Source organism: Podarcis tiliguerta (assembly GCF_965153285.1).
Source record: "Podarcis tiliguerta genome assembly, chromosome: 12".
NCBI lineage: Eukaryota > Metazoa > Chordata > Lepidosauria > Squamata > Lacertidae > Podarcis > Podarcis tiliguerta.
This window is the reverse complement of record NC_139545.1, coordinates 18,058,069-18,070,733: the sequence shown is the minus strand read 5'-3', so window position 1 is coordinate 18,070,733 and position 12,665 is coordinate 18,058,069. Positions and strand designations below refer to the sequence as shown.

At 39.1% G+C, this 12,665-nt stretch overlaps 1 protein-coding gene across 3 annotated transcripts in view; it reads left to right on the top strand.

The window, feature by feature from the left end:
• ZCWPW2 (zinc finger CW-type and PWWP domain containing 2) overlaps positions 1-12,665 on the top strand; it is a 38,807-nt gene that overhangs the window by 7,323 nt on the left and 18,819 nt on the right. The gene's annotated exons all lie outside the window — the stretch shown is intronic.

Sequence of the window (12,665 nt, the reverse complement as noted above, 5' to 3'; positions counted from 1 at the left end):
CTTGCTTTATTCTAGGCATTTGTACCCCGACAGCTGATGAATTATTAGGCCAAAATTCCACTGGTCCTCTCTTTGGAGTAGCTGGAGAAATGAATTTGGTTTCTCCATTTCTCCAAAGGATGGTTGGTACTGTCAGAAATGACTTCACCCATTTGTTAAATAATACACAGATTCAAACTTGCAAGAATCACAGTTCTGGTTAGTGTCTGTGGATTTATTTTGAAAATTCCATACACTTCTGCATGGAAAAGGTTCTGCTATTAGAAGCCTTAAAAAAATCTATGTAAACGGCATATATTGAGCTAATAATGTGAAGCCTGCCGGACCTGATGGGGTCTGTAAATGTACCAAATTCTAAATTGATCTAAAGAAAATTGCCACAGGTGCAGCAACTTTCACGAAAACTACAGATGCGCTTTATTCAGTGCTGAGGAAGGCAATCTTTCACTGTTTGATAAGGTTCTGAGTGAGCAGCGTTAAAAAGGTTATTAAGATTTTCATGCCCCATCATTGAGGGCTGTAGCAGCAACTGTGGGCAAAAAAAGGAAGATAGGATATGCACAGATTGATTTTTGAAGCAGAATTTTTGCCAGGATTACAACAGTATACAGTGGTACCTCGGGTTACATACGCTTCGGGTTACATACGCTTCAGGTTACATATGCTTCAGGTTACAGACTCCGCTAACCCAGAAATAGTACCTCGGGTTAAGAACTTTGCTTCAGGATGAGAACAGAAATCGTGCTCCGACGGCGCGGCAGCAGCAGGAGGCCCCATTAGCTAAAGTGGTGCTTCAGGTTAAGAACAGTTTCAGGTTAAGAACAGACCTCCGGAACGAATTAAGTACTTAACCCGAGGTACCACTGTATACAGAAGCTACATACTGGATGCTGTGTGCAATGCCTATTTATTTAGTTATGAAATATGATGGGGTGCAATGGTTTGGCAAGTGTTTGTCAACCTTTAGAAATCTGAGACGTATTCGGAAACCTGAGATGATTCCCTGTAAAAAGATTGCTCTAGCATTGCGGTAAGGCTCTGATGCTTCATAAGGCAATACAGGACTAAGACGTGGGGCATTTTTGCTGACCCTAGAACTTCATCTTCACCATCTAGATTTGGCCTAAAAGACCAAGGAAAAGTATGGGAGCATGGAGGGTAAGTTGTAAGTAAGTACAATTTGTGATGTTGCATTACATCATTATGGTGTGCATCCATTATGTGGTATATAAGCCTTTGCTTCCAGTTGCCTTGCTTTGTGGAGCCAACATGAGAGAGCCTTAAATCTGGTCCTAAACTGGATTTTAAAAATAATAGTAATAATGAAATAGTAACAGACAGAGAGTCACAGTAATGTGGTACTCTTGTAACCCCAGACAAACATTTATTTCAAGCTCATACTGTGGCAAAGAGAATGAAGTTGAAGTGGAGGAGAGCAACCAGCCTTAGCTTGCGGTTTGTCTAGATAAATTCTAAAACTGGAGAATTACAGTTCATTCACTACCTTTAATGCACAAGATTTAACTTTTGGAATTCAGAACATGCTTTGCTCATCTAGGCCAACAGCAGATAGATGTTCCAATTACTTAACTTTATTCCAACAGAGATTAGGCAATCCTCATCTGTTGTTGACTTTAAATTAGCTTAAAGACGCAGGTTTATTTCATTTTATGTAAGAAATTTATATACCACCCTTTGCCAAAGGCCACAGGGTGGTTTACTGCATGGTATCATGTTAGCATGATTTAGCTACTTAAAATAAAATCCACAAAATACAAAAAAAAGAGTTATATAACTGCTTCATAATAATACATAGTTGGTTACAGTGTTTAAGTATTTGCAATGTCAACACAGCAAAAACCCACAACTCAACCCCTCCCTTCAAAATACAAGAGTCTAATAACATATTATCATTTACTGTAGAATATAATGTGTTAAAAAACAATAGTAGTATAACTATATAAAAGCCTTTTAACCTAAGATATTGGATGCTGTTCTTCAGAGTGAGGTGTGTGACTTTTTGTTTCGGTATGCTAGTCTAAATGCTTTTGGGATGGAATTGGATACATTAAACTGTTTAAAAGAATGTTGCTGATGGGTTTTATGGACATGTACTGTATTTGTATATGGTTGTAAACCATTTTGAGAAACAGTCTTGCCTAAAAAGCAGTCTAAACGTCTATAAAATACAGCATGAATTAAACTGTCAACATACCTTTACTGTTTTGATCAAATTAGCTGTCTACCAACAGATGAATTTTCCATACGCATGCTAGCGTTTACGGATTTCGTTTTTACTAGTCAAAGGCTTATTTGTTAGCTTCTGGGTCAGAAGCTGTGTATACAGTTTGTTTCCTCATTTGCACATTGTTGTACATGTTAGAACAGTTGGATATGTTTCCACATCACCTGCTGTAAGTCCACATCTGTGGCTGGAGAGGGTTTTGAAGAATATATTTCAAGATTATTTTTGTAGTCCCAAGTCAATTTATGTGGTTAGTTGCATCACGGTTGGGAAGTTTTGATTGTAACCACTTTCCCATTCAATCTGATGAAAAAACTGTAATGGTTTTAATAATAATAATAATAATTTTTATTTATATCCCGCCCTCCCCGGCCAAGGCTGGGCTCCGGGTGGCTAACAAGCAATAATAAAAACAAGTTGAATGAATACAACTTAAAAACAAGATTAAAATACAACATTAAAATATTGAAACATTAAAATATTAAAATGCAGCCTCATCACAGGAGGAAAAAGAAAAAAGGAAAAAGAAAGAGGGGGAGGGAATCAAATTGGCTCCAAGCCAAAGGCCAGGCGGAACAACTCTGTCTTACAGGCCCTGTGGAAAGAAATCGGATCCTGCAGGGCCCTGGTCTCATGAGGCAGAGCGTTCCACCAGGCCCTGGCTCTGGTTGGAACTAATCTAACTTCCTTAGGGCCTGGGACCACTGGGGTGTTGCTCTTTATGGACCTTGAGGCTCTCCGTGGGACATACCAGGAGAGGCAGTCCCATAGGTACGAGGTCCTGGGCCGTGAAGGGCTTTAAAGGTCAAAACCAGCACCTTAAATCTGACCCTGTACTCCACTGGGAGCCAGTGCACATGGAAAAGCAGTTAAGTTGATTTCACCACTCACTTCTGTTGAGCGGTTGTGGTGTGATGTTCTTTTACCTCCTTAATATTCAGCTGTCAGCAGTGGTTTTCAAACAGCAAATGTCAAGATCCATTCACTTTTTTATGTTATCAAAGTTAAGTGTTAGTTTTGGTACAACATAAAAATGCTGCTCAAATCTTTTCTTTTGCTCCTTTTAGTGCGGGTAAAGTTTCTTCCTATTTATTGTATGAACTCTTCTGTAGCTAAATCTCCTGCCAATCATTTAGTAGTTTGATAAAACGCCCTTAAATCTCCTCTTATTTCTGCCATTTCCACTTCAAATGCCTGCCTATCAATAAATGCTCTTCTGTCCTCTGATTGATCTTTGAAACTCCATCATATTTTTTTTCTTTATACTTCCTTTCATTCTCTACTTGGCCTGTTTTCTTTTTATGTGACATTGCAAATCTACTCCTTTCTTCTTCCCTTACCAAATTCAAGGACAGTCACTGTTGACTAAAGAAATGACTGATGACTGTTCTCAGGCCTTTTCCATGTTATTATCTGAGAGACGGAAAAGCCTGAAAGCAGATATACACAGTCAGTCTTTATTTGGCTGTTGTCATACTGTCTCCACTCAAGGCCATAATCTTATAGCTCTATTTGCAGGAAGTAAATGTGGCTTAGCTTCAGCTGCACCAGCTTACAGTCTTTATTCAACCTTTCTTGGAACATGCACCAGGCTAATGATCTATTGGTTTCACAAAATTGTGTATCCATAAGCCATCCTTTAGGACAGGAACGCCCAACCTCTGGAAATGTAGGTTCACATTAAGAATTATGTAGAAGAGGGAATTTCAGCAGATGCAAGTTCTGCTGCCATAGCACTGCAGGTGTTTGAAAAGCTTTGTCGCTTGAAATGTCCCAATTCTAAAATGCTTGGTGTCACTGCTTTTAAAAGTTTCCTGGCTTTCTTTAGGCAGCTACTCCAAAAGCCGCATATGAATACAGTAATATATATCCGTATTTTTCGCTCTATAAGACGCACCAGACCACAAGACGCACCTAGTTTTTGGAGGAGGAAAACAAGAAAAATAAATATTCTGAATCCCAGAAGCCAGAACAGCAAGAGGGATCGCTGCGCAATGAAAGCAGCAATTCCTCTTGCTGTTCTGGCTTCTGGGATAGCTGCGCAGCCTGCATTCACTCCATAAGACACACACACATTTCCCCTTACTTTTTAGGAGGGAAAAGGTGAGTCTTATAGAGCAAAAAATACGGTAATTGGCACATTTAATCTCTGCTGTGTACCTCTCTCTGTATCCTATTTTCAGGACATTCCTCTTTGTGAGAGCTTTTTGATTATGTATTATAGGGAAATGGTTGTGATTCTCTGTCTCAACATGTAATAAACAGATGACTTAACTGCCAGCTAGGTATGGGGTGGTGGGAAGCTTCTACTGTTGAAGGAATACTCTAGCTGAATGGGTAATCATAAACAATTATACTTTTGCAGCAGAATTCTGAAATACATTGCTCCAGAATTAATAGCACAGGTAACAGCTTATTATTTTATGGCCTAAAATAGGCTTCTTCAACTCCAGCCCTCCAGATGTTTTGATACTACAATTCCCATCATCCCTGACCTTTGGTCCTGCTAGCTAGGTATCATGGGAGTTGTAGGCCAAAAACATCTGGAGGGCTGAGGTTGAGGATGCCTGTTTTAGGCCAGACAGTTATTGGAACATCTGTATGGCTCCTGAAATGTATCCAAGCAATAGTGCTACATTTGATGGTAAAAATGAGGGTGGTTACAGAGCCTAGTTGTAGGGTTCATAGATGATTCAAACAGCTTCTAAACACAGGATGATGCTCTGTTGATCAAGAAGTGGCTGTACTTCATAAGCAGACAAGCCTGCTATTAAGATTAACTCAGATATACCAGTAATTACCACAAATTGCACTTGAACCAAAGCCTTCTTGACATTGTGAATTCCTTTGTCAGCTTCTGAAATTAGCCTGTTCCTGATATTTTCCTTTATCCCCAAGTGATTTACTATCTTCACAGATATGAAAACACCACAAAATAATAATAAAGCACACTATAGTGAAAACAACAAGTAAACATTCATATCTTTTAATTACTGGCCAGAATAATTGCATATGCATAAAGTAATTAGTCTTAAAAATAGAGGTGGCAGAGATAAAATGTGAAACCCAGAAACATTACTAATTAATAATTTTCAGAGATATTTAGAAATTGTTATCCTATGCAATCCATTAAGGAAAGCTTAGTTTAATAAAATTGTCTTAACTAGATCTAGTTAAAATATTAACTAAAGGCTTGACGTACCATGTTTTAAGTCCACTCCAGCTTCTGGTTCTGACAACATCTGAATACTTGTTTTCAATGCCACAGCTCCTGCTTTTGGATTTGCTGCTTTCATTGGCACAGCTCCAGGAAAATGCAGGTATCTTTTTATTTTTGACTGCGCTGGTAAGTCAGTTGTACTGCACTTACCCTACTCACTGGTGTGAGATCATAACACTTGAATGAGCATGTAAAATATCGATCTCGGAGATGCTGCCATTCGAGGGCCCATATAGCATTTTAGAGTTTATCTGTGCTTTAGTTTGAAGCATTTTAATTATAAGTTCCTGAGTTATTCCGAAGTTCCAAATAAAAGTTTGAATATTTATTATTATGATCTAGAAATTGCTTTTCAAAAATCAGTTTCTCTTTTCTCCTGATGGAACCTGCCCAAAAGATTCTCAGTGACGGCTGCCAAGTCAATTACTTTTGGTGAATTTCTGTCCTGTTTATAAATCCAGATAATTTGCACTTTGTAAAGGCAAGTTTAAATAACGTTGCCTTTGAAATTTCTGGGTTGGGATCTATGTATCAATTCTGGATTGGAACCCATGTGCTATAGATTTATAGCTGTTAGGTGTTAATACATGCATTTTGGAGGTTGGTGAATTTTCCACTGATTAAAAAGTACTTAAATCTGTTTGAGGCTCAGATAATAAACCCTTCCTGCCAGCAGCACTTTTCTGGTTGTCGTCTCAGAAAGCAGTCAAGGTAGAAGGAAGGGAGGCCACTGGTATATGCAGGGAGTTCGTTTCTGAGACTGCACACCAAAGAAACTAGGACTGAGAGCAACTACTACTAGGGACCGTTGCACTCCAGCAGTAGCTTCCATGGGCGTAAGCCTTCAGAGCAGGATTAACCAAAGATCATAATTCAAGCTGTGAAAACATTTGTGGTGGGCTTCTGATGCTCATCTCGTGTTTGAAGTAAGCATTGCCAAGCACCCAAAGTTAATTCCCAGGCTGAGCCTAGCAAACTTCAGTGGCATAGGTACCTCAAATTTTAAAAAGGTAAAGGACCCCTGACAGTTAAGTCCAGTCGTAAACGACTTTGGGGTTGCGGCACTCATCTCGCTTTACTGACCGAGGGAGCCGACATTTGTCCGCAGAGAGTTTTTCTGGGTCATGTGGCCAGCATGACTAAGCTGCTTCTGGCGAAACCAGAGCAGTGCACGGAAATGCCATTTACCTTCCCGCCGGAGTGGTACCTATTTATCTACTTGCACTTTGACATGCTTTTGAACTGCTAGGTTGGCAGGACCTGAGACCGAACAACAGGAGATCACCCCATCGCGGGGATTTGAACCACCGACCTTCCAATCGGCAAGCCCTAGGCTCTGTGGTTTAGACCACAGCGCCACCCACGTCCCTGTACGTTAAATTTACTTCAGTTAAATAATAAATGATACCTCCTAATTGACGCTCCCTTGCACCATTAGCTCATTTAACATGGATTTCCCTTAAAATGCAATCTTTGAAAGCACTTCTTGAATAGTTAAGTCAATTTCTGGAAGTGTTTAGTCACGTAAGCAGATTGTATCTGCCTGTAAAAATAGCAGTACCCTGTTTAAGCTGAAATGACATTTTTAAAGATATCTGCTTCTAGATATTTGTTTCATCTTTTTGATATGTTATAAACACACACACACACACACACATGCACAAAGTGAGAAATAAGTTTTGTAGAGGAAAAATACCCCAATGTGAATAGAATAATCAATACAAAATAGGATAATTCTACTAAGTGGAATATTTGAAAAGCTTTTTATTTTAAAAGGGAAGTTTCCTTCTGATTCCAAAATCATTTACAGCCTGAAATACAGTTCAGTTAAAACCTAAGAACTAGGATTTAAACATATACTGCATAATCAGCTTAGATCTGTATGTCATCTTAATTGGATAATGGATTAGAGTTTGAAATGGTTAAGCTGGAATACACAAATGAGGTATCTTGAAAGAGCTATAGTGAGGTTTTTTAAGCCCTAGGAATTGCTTTATTAGATTAGATCAAATGCCTATCTAGTTGCACATGCTGTTTAAAACAGTGAGTAAGTCAGATGTTTGGAAGCTTGCAAGCGGAGTAACCATGGAGATGGCTATCTCCAGTAATTTCCCCCAGTATCTGGTTATTAAAAGTATGATGCCTGAATATGGAGGCTTATTATTATTATTATTATTATTATTATTATTATTATTATTATATATTACAGCTAATAGACTTACAGATCAATGACTTTCTGTACTAAGTTTCCATCTAATTTAGCAGCCATCACTCTTTCTTAGCTATGGTTTGCACAAGTTGATTCCTTTTGCTTATTTTAATTGAAACGAGTGAGCAATTTTATTGGATGGGCTGGGAAGCTAAAATTTAGGGAGAGAATGATTTCTCTACCTATTTCAACATTTTATGAATCTATATCATGTATCCCCTTAGTCATGCTTTCTGTCATCGTAAAACCACTGCTTTATTTCCCTAATCATTTTAGTTGCTACTTTCTGTACCTTCTCCAGTTATCCTTTTAGAAATCGAGTTACCAGAGGTGAACACAGTGTTCTGAAAGGCAGTGCAGCTTCTACTAACACATTTGGATAGGAAGACTATCTTTAGCTGTTTTTGTCCCAATGGATATCTGAGATCAGATGTAACTCCTCTTAGGGGAGAAAATACGGAAGAGAAACGATCTGAGGAAAGAACAATTTGAGGGAGAAAGTTCAGCATCCTCCTCGCCATGGGTGTAGCCAGCATTTTTGTTGGGGGGGGGGGGAGCAGGCCTTTTGTATGAACTTGGGGAGGAGGCACAAGTTTCCTACCCTCAAGTTAGGTTCTTTCGTCCCTCAGATACCTTGCAATCAAATTTTAAGATGATCTTTTAAAATATGTATTTCACCACAAGGTGGCGCACATGTATATTGAAAACGCACTAGCTTGAATCCTTTGTACTGTAAATAACTTTCTTGGAAATTCCTTATTTGTATGCTTGTACTGTCAAGAAAATACCTTAAATCAAGTAATACACATTTCATCACAATATCATTTCTTTAAAAAGTGTGCATTACTGCATTATGTGTGCACATAATTGTTGTGCATACATTACTATATCAAACTGAAGAGGTTGTGAATGATGTCTTCCCTTGTAATTAGCATGTATCCGCCTTGATAGACACACAAAAGGATGACTACTTTTGCTATCATAATTCTAGTTTTGTTTTGTTTTTTAATTACAAGTATTCAAAGGGCAAACGGGTCTTTCATTAGGCATAGTTATTTGAAGCAATTAAGGGAATTAAAATAATTAGGATTTTGTGTTAGCTGTTCTGAAAAAAAGGTGATTTTTCAGGAAGATTATGTTAATTGAACCAACTATGGAGATCTAACAACGCAATTTATTTTAGTTTTTGCTCTTAACATTTGTGCTTGGGTTTTTTAAAAAAATAAATAAATCGAAAGTTTGCAAACAAACAGTGTAGTTCATTCGGATTATTAAAATAATTACCCTTTTCTATTCTGTGTATGCTCCTATATAATATAAAGTTGCAGGTTCAGGGAGGATCATGCACAAATGCAACGAGGATGCAGAGCATTCCTTGCAAAGAGCAAGTCGTTACTTTTGTGTGGTGCATATACTTAAAAAGTTAGCTTCGCCTATTTGAACAGCTTCATGGTTTGGACAGCTATACAGAATATGTAGGGTTGGATTCAGAGATGTTGTTGTTGTTTAGTCGTTCAGTCGTGTCCGACTCTTCGTGACCCCATGGACCAGAGCACGCCAGGCACTCCTGTCTTCCACTGCCACCTGCAGTTTGGTCAGATTCATGTTTGTAGCTTCGAGAACACTGTCTAACCATCTCATCCTCTGTCGTCCCCTTCTCCTTGTGTCCTCCATCTTTCCCAACATCAGGGTCTTTTCCAGTGAGTCTTCTCTTCTCATGAGGTGGCCAAAGTATTGGAGCCTCAGCTTCACGATCTGTCCTTCCAGTGAGCACTCAGGGCTGATTTCCTTAAGAATGGATGCATTTGATCTTCTTGCAGTCCATGGGACTCTCAAGAGTTTCCTCCAGCACCATAATTCAAAAGCGTCAATTCTTCGGCGATCAGCCTTCTTTATGGTCCAGCTCTCACTTCCATACATCACTACTGGGAAAACCATAGCTTTTACTATAGGGACCTTTGTTGGCAAGGTGATGTCTCTACTTTTTAAAATGCTGTCTAGGTTTGTCATTGCTTTCCTCCCAAGAAGCAGGCGTCTCTTAATTTCGTGGCTGCTGTCATCATCTGCAGTGATCATGGAGCCCAAGAAAGTAAAATCTCTCACTGCCTCCATTTCCTCCCCTTCTATTTGCCAGGAGGTGATGGGACCAGTGGCCATGATCTTCGTTTTTTTGATGTTGAGCTTCAGACCGTATTTTGCGCTCTCCTCTTTCACCCTCAATAAAAGGTTTTTTAATTCCTCCTCGCTTTCTGCCATCAAGGTTGTGTCATCTGCATATCTGAGGTTGTTGATATTTCTTCCAGCAATCTTAATTCCAGCCAGGGATTCATCCAGCCCAGCCTTTCGCATGATGAATTCTGCATATAAGTTAAATAAGCAGGGAGACAAAATACAGCCTTGTCGTACTCGTTTCCCAATTTTGAACCAATCAGTTGTTCCATATCCAGTTCTAACTGTAGCTTCTTGTCCCACATAGAGATTTCTCAGGAGACAGATGAGGTGATCAGGCACTCCCATTTCTTTAAGAACTTGCCATAGTTTGCTGTGGTCGACACAGTCAAAGGCTTTTGCATAGTCAATGAAGCAGAAGTAGATGTCTTTTTGGAACTCTCTAGCTTTCTCCATAATCCAGCGCATGTTTGCAATTTGGTCTCTGGTTCCTCTGCCTCTTCTAAATCCAGCTTGCACTTCTGGGAGTTCTCGGTCCACATACTGCTTGAGCCTTCCTTGAAGAATTTTAAGCATAACCTTGCTAGCGTGTGAAATGAGTGCAATTGTGCGGTAGTTGGAGCATTCTTTAGCACTGCCCTTCTTTGGGATTGGGATGTAGACTGACCTTCTCCAATCCTCTGGCCACTGCTGAGTTTTCCAAACTTGCTGGCATATTGAGTGTAGCACCTTAACAGCATCATCTTTTAAAATTTTAAATAGTTCAGCTGGAATACCATCACCTCCACTGGCCTTGTTATTTGTAATGCTTTCTAAGGCCCATTTGACTTCACTCTCCAGGATGTCTGGCTCAAGGTCAGCAACCACACTACCTGGGGTGTACGAGGCATCCATATCTTTCTGGTAGAATTCCTCTGTGTATTCTTGCCACCTCTTCTTGATGTCTTCTGCTTCTGTTAGGTCCTTACCACTTTTGTCCATTATTATGGTAATCTTTGAACGAAATGTTCCTTTCATATCTCCAGTTTTCTTGAACAGATCTCTGGTTCTTCCCATTCTGCTGTTTTCCTCTATTTCTTTGCATTGCTCATTTAAGAAGGCCTTCTTGTCTCTCCTTGCTATTTTTTGGAATTCTGCATTCAATTTCCTGTATCTTTCTCTATCTCCCTCGCATTTTGCTTGCCTTCTCTCCCCCTCTATTTGTAAGGCCTCATTGGACAGCCACTTTGCTTTCTTGCATTTCCTTTTCATTGGGATGGTTTTCGTTGCTGCCTCCTGTATAATGTTTCGAGCCTCCATCCATAGTTCTTCAGGCACTCTGTCCAGCAAATCTAAATCCTTAAACCTGTTCCTCACTTCCACTGTGTATTCATAAGGGATTTGGTTTAGATTGTATCTTACCGGCCCAGTGGTTTTTCCTACTTTCTTCAGTTTAAGCTTGAATTTTGCTATAAGAAGCTGATGATCTGAGCCACAGTCAGCTCCAGGTCTTGTTTTTGCTGACTGTATAGAGCTTCTCCATCTTTGGCTGCAGAGAATATAATCAATCTGATTTCGATGCTGCCCATCTGGTGATGTCCATGTGTAGAGTCGTCTCTTGTGTTGTTGGAAAAGAGTGTTTGTGATGACCAGCTTGTTCTCTTGACAGAACTCTATTAGCCTTTGCCCTGCTTCATTTTGAATTCCAAGACCAAATTTGCCAGTTGTTCCTTTTATCTCTTGATTCCCTACTTTAGCATTCCAATCCCCTATAATGAGAAGAACATCCTTCTTTGGTGTCACTTCTATAAGGTGTTGTAAGTCTTCATAGAATTGGTCAGTTTCAGTTTCTTCAGCACCAGTAGTTGGTGCATAAACTTGGATTATTGTTATGTTCAAAGGTCTGCCTTGGATTCGTATCGAGATCATTCTATCATGTTTGAGATTGCATCCCAGTACAGCTTTCATCACTCTTTTGTTGACTATGATGGATTCAGAGATAGGCATGCTTAAATTAGTCATGTATCCCAACTTAATCCCATTGATTTTAGTGGGTCTGTGCTAAAGTTGACTTAAGTTTAGATTCCATCCCATTGATTTCTCTGGGTCTGTTTAAAAAATACTAAACTGTATTTAACTCAGAGTTTAATAATAATAATAATGGGAGTTAAAAGGATGTTAATAAAAAGACTTGGCTTGGGGTAAGAGCGTTATTTATCGAGTATTACTCTGAAGCAACAACATTCATTTTAGTAAGACTTGTATATAATTTGAAGACAACGGATTGCACCAGAAACTGAAGTGGGTACAAAAATAAAAAAGCAATACTGGGAAAGCCTACGTAATTGTTGTGGGTCATGCTAATTTTCCCAAACACGGAGAGGTGAATGGGAAGTTAACCAGCTGCTCAACCTTGTTAGATGACACCAAGCTTGGAAATGTCTTCTAAAGCTACAATTCTAAATGAATTTATATGTAAATAAAGTCTAATTCAATCCATTGGACCTTACTTCCAAGTAAACATGCATAGGACCAATTTGTAATCTTAAGTGATTCTACAGTATGGAAAAACTGGTTTCTTTCCAATGTGTTGTCATTTTGGCTGAGGTTGGCTTGGACTAATGTTATTCCCCTTTTTATTTGTTTGTTGCAGGGACATTTATTTCAGAAGTTTAGGAAAGCAAAAACAATTTAATAAAGTGTTTGTGTGCTGGGTACATATGTTGTCCCCTTTGTTGTGATCCGTGGTATTACTGGCCCTTTGATTATTTTTTAATGTAGTAGTCAAGGCTAAAGGTCAAATGAGGGCATGATTAATAACATTCCCACAGCTATTCCTTTTG